This window comes from Hipposideros armiger, unplaced genomic scaffold (assembly GCF_001890085.2).
Source record: "Hipposideros armiger isolate ML-2016 unplaced genomic scaffold, ASM189008v1 scaffold_1620, whole genome shotgun sequence".
Taxonomy (NCBI): Eukaryota; Metazoa; Chordata; class Mammalia; order Chiroptera; family Hipposideridae; genus Hipposideros; species Hipposideros armiger.
Genome location: NW_017732970.1, coordinates 59,847 through 64,839, shown reverse-complemented (window position 1 = coordinate 64,839; position 4,993 = coordinate 59,847).

Genomic DNA, 4,993 nt, shown 5'->3' with positions numbered 1-4,993 from the left:
AGTCCTATTACTAGAGTTAAGGAGAAAGCCTTGGATCCAGCCAGCTAGAAACCACAGCAGTAGATTCTNGAGAGCCAATCATGCTATTTCCCAGTCACTAAAAGCAAACCTGGGTACTTCTCATTTCGCTTTGAAACTCCCTGGTCACCCTCATAGGATGGCTTCTCATGCATTGATCTTTGTCCTGTCTGTGTATTGGCCAAAGGCTGAGGCCTAAGTCTGAACGCTGGGGTGCATTTATTGACCTTTGTAGAAAAGAACTCATTCATTTATAACATATTTGGGACACTACCCCGATGTCCCTTTAGAGATGCTCAGAGGGAAGCAGCTCCGAGTACTTCATACAGGTCAGGGTAAACCACAGCCATGACCTTCCCCACATCCAGGTCCTTACTGCCCCCTGGTGGCTACAGATGGTAAATCCCAAGCACCAGGGAAGGCAGCTAAGTGTGGGCTGGAAATCTCTGCTCTGTTTCTCCTCCGGTCCTCCCTTCTCCCCCTCCCAGCTTAATAGAGGCCCCTGGTCCCTTCTAATCCATCTAATGCTTTTTTCCAATTTTCCTTCACCTCCTCCAGCATGCAATGTGTCTCCTGCCACACCAGGTGTTCGGATGTTCCCTTTCAGGATCTCACTACGTGTCCCAGGAAAGTCTCTTCACAGGGTTAGTGTCCTGAGGTGGAGCTCACGTCAGGGCTGAGTACACATTGGATGAGAAACAAAATCAACCTCATCAGGAAGTTTGGAAGAGGAAAATGCGATAATGAGAAGACTGAATGACTCCTCAAAATTTTATAGGATTCAAAATGCTGTAAGAACCGCAAATGCCACCAAAACAGAGGCAGAATGTCCACTTACTCAAAATAATTAATAACCAATAAAACCCAAATGACAAATTAAAAATATAAAAAGTCAAGTCACATTTCCTTAAGTCTCAGGACAAATTAAAGCTTATGCTTCATTGCAGAAACATACTTTTTCAAGAAAGATAAATTATCTTGAAGAAATGCTATGTCAAATGTGTGAAATCCTAGACAATTGAGTGGGAACTTTCTGAGATTTTGATTCCATGGTTGCACTGCTGGTAAAACTAGGGAGCTTATTGTTAAATGGGAACAAGTAAACATTCAAATCTCCTCTACCCAAATGATCATACCATCATCTTTACAACAATTTTAAAACTATATATGTAGTTTTAGTTATAGATATAATGATTTGTGAAAATGCAAGTGGCTATTCCTTCACTTTAGTCACACATACGCACACACACAAATCCAAGATAAAAACTACAATGGTATTTGCAGATATGTCATATTTGGAGTGACCTTTTTACTCAACGTCTAGGCACCGGTTCTCTAGCCACTACTCTCTGTTACCAAACTGGTAACCACCCCCTTAAAAGGTAATTGTCAGACTACCTGGTAAAGCAGAATCACAGAATAGGCATTGGTGGTCTCCTGGTCGCCTGCACACGTGTGCAATAGTCATAAAGAATCTCAGTCCTATTACTACAGTTAAGGAGAAAGCCTTGGATCCAGCCAGATAGAAACCACAGCAGTAGATTCTCCACCTCCTGTTGGTTGTCTCCACAGAGACACACCCCCTGAGGGTATGGGACCTCTGCCAGCCTTACACTGACATACAGCTGTGACTCAGGAATCTATTCTATGTGCCTAATAAAATTGTCCCTTTCCACTGGTAATCTGACCAGCGGCTTACGGGTCAACCCATGTCTTCCTACTAGTCGTAAATGATTAAACCTCAAAGGTAGTTGCCATTTTATGGGAAAAAAGGTAACTGGAAAAAAATTTAATTTAAGTGTGTGAACATTATGAGAAGTACTAGCTATAAGAAAGGGTGACCATCACCCTGGCTTGCACAGGAATGAGAGCACGCCGGGGACATAGGCTTCCGGTGTTAAAAATGGGAGTGAGGATTTGGTCCCTCTACAGCTGTTCTTCTTTTATTTTATTTTTATTTTTTTAATTAGTTTCAAATGTATAACACAGTGCAATAGTTATACTTTTTCCCCTCAAAGTGACAACCCCCCTCCCAGCTACAGCTGCTCTTGTACTTAAACCCAGTTTCAGTGAGGAGTCCAGCAAATCTTACACAAATATTTCCTTGTTTACTGGTCATTCGTGGTAACTGGGATTCCAACTAGAAATGGAATTGCATCACAAAAAAAATCAGATAGGCTTGATAATTCCTGAGGAATAGTGGCAAGAATTACAGAGTGTCTTTTCCTTGTGGAACAAAGCAGCCCATTGGGAAAAACCCATCCTATGGAGACACAGTCCGTGTGCAGCGCGCTTCCAGGACAGGAGTACAGGGAGTTGAGGGGAGGGGCGATTCTGGGGTAGCACAGAGTCTGTCACTCACATTCTCCCTGGATCAGCCCTTTGGATATGGGGTCAAGGACAAGGGACACTGAGTGGAAAAACTTCTTCCTCTTTGTTCATATTCCTTCAGCGGTGTCTTCAGATCACTTCTCAGTTGTTGTTGCTCCATCAAAGACACACAGACGAATGACCCAGTTACGAGGACTTCCTGACTAGAGCATGGTGGACACTGAGGGGAATCAGAAAACACTTCTGGAGAACAAAATCCAGCTGGTCTGTACAGCGTGGGAGATAAAGGCATTTACAGTGTGCGTTTCCCTAAAAATGGATCGAATTGCACTGCGTAGGTAATCTCCTTGTCTGTTTTTACGAGAGAGAAGTGGAAAGCGTTGCCTTCTGGAGCCCCATCACATAAGTGAAGAGGAGGCTGTCCTTGTCCCCAGACAATTCAGAGAGAGTGTGCATCCTTTTGGTCTTCATTATGGGAAGGGAGAAAGCTGAATGAGTATTGAATTCTCAAGGTCATGTCATGAAGCCCCAGGAATAGGGTTGTATAGTGAAACAGAACCAATGCAATGTGTATCTATAGAGAGAGAGATTTTAAAAGAAAGAATTGGGTCATGTGATTAGGAAGGCTGACAAGTATAAATTCTACGTGGTGAGCATCAGGCTGGGTGGGATTCCAGGGAAGAACCAATATTTCAGTACAAGTCTGAGGCTGTTTGTTGGTAGAATTCCCTCTTGCTTAGTGGATGTCAGTCTTCTGTTGTTGTCAAGATTTGTAATGTCTGGATGAGGCCCACCCACATTATAGAGGGTGATCTATATACTTTAGAAAGAGTGCATCTATATACATGCTATCTCCTTCAAAAGCGGTCACGGAAACATCCACAAGGATGATTAAATGGGCACCAAGACCCATTTAAGATGATGTAAAATTAAACACACACACACACCCTCAAGGCAAGGCTAAGGAAACAATCTTCAGATCGATCTGTGGGTACATGGGTAGGTTTGGGGTCTCACTTCCCCATGAACTTGGGTCACTGTGGAATACATAGCTGCCTGGATGGCAGCAACAGTAATAGTCAGTTCGTCCTCAGGTAGGAGCCCAGAGATGGTCAGGGAGGCCATGTTGCCAGACATGAACCAGAGAAGCGGTCAGGGACACTGGAGGGCCAGGTATTGACATTATGAATTAAAGCTTTACTGACATTCCAACTCTGACCTGGCCCTTGATCGTGGATACTTCTGCATCTCTGCACAGTAGAACTCTACTGAGGGGATCAAATCCCTTGATGTGTATACTCTGAAGGGCAGGCATTTGCATTATTTAAACCTGACTTGTACAGGAGAGACGATCTGCCAAAGTCCCACATATTCTGAGCCCTGGACCCTCAGAGTCTCTTCTGTGATGTGGTTGTGTCTCTGTGACCCTCCCAGACCTTGTGAACTCCCCACTGTGCCCTCTGATGGGCACCCACCCCCTGGTCCCTCTACTGTTAAGAAAGTGGGGCTACCGACTCTGTGGAAACACCTGTTATTGGGTAGTTGGTGGTGGCATCTCCCCAGCTGCAGGCTGTCAACATCCTCACCCCCTCAGGTTGTGCTGAACAGGAAGACATAGAAGTAGGTAGGTTTTGTTTTCATTTATTATTCTTCCCTAAATTGTACATGTTCATTTCATGCACTCTTCTTTAGGTATGAGAATCTCACAGTAAACGAAATTTAGAATGATGCCCTGAAATGCCAGTATACTTTTCCCTTTTTTAATTACACAGAACACGGATTCAGAACTAATGTACAAGTGGAGAATGCTATGCGTTCTGCGAGGTGATGGAACCACCTGGTGGCCTTTTTGTAAGTCTCCTAGAATTCTTGAACAAAAAACTGGAGAAAACATAGAGCCAATGGTGGGACAGCGTTCCCCCTGCTGCTATTGTGATGAAGCTGAGGCAAAAGCCCCTTCCTGCCCTTTCAGCATGTCCAGGGCCCCTCCCGACAGCAGGTGGGAAGGAAGGAAAGAATGATGCACCTCAGTGTGGAATGCTTTGGTGAATTCAAAAGGAAAGAGTGTTGCCTTGGCTGCCTTTTAAAGAACTCCCTGGGAGAGAACTTTTTAATGGGTTGTGATAGTTTAAGTATAAATACAAATGTAAAAAAAAAGAAAAAAATCATTTCCCTTGGTCAAAGTACAGAAAGACTCTCACTTCTCTTTCGTTTACTGCTGTTACATTAGAAGGCTTTAAATTCTCATTCTATCCTTTCAAAATTCATGTAAATCTTTTTAAAGTTAAATAGTCCTCTTCCCACATTAACAACTTGGAAATGTCTTTCACTTTGAAACTGAAACATGAAGGAAGCTATGGTGTGGCATCTCCCAGCTAGTATGGGTGGGTAGGGGCCTCACTTCATTGAGAGCCTGGCTCCAGGTACAAACATACCTGCTGTCATAAAGATCTCAGCTCACTTTTCCTTTGGAGAAAGGCAAGTAGCCATCATAAAAGGTCACCCCACTCACCATATGAATTTAGGAGGAGCTGTGTCTGGAAAATGGTGCTGGCAATCTTTTTACTTGAGGACAAGGAATAGTTCACCTGAAGAACATGTATAGAGTGGGTTGTATGTCTTTACTCTACACAAGGGTGAGATT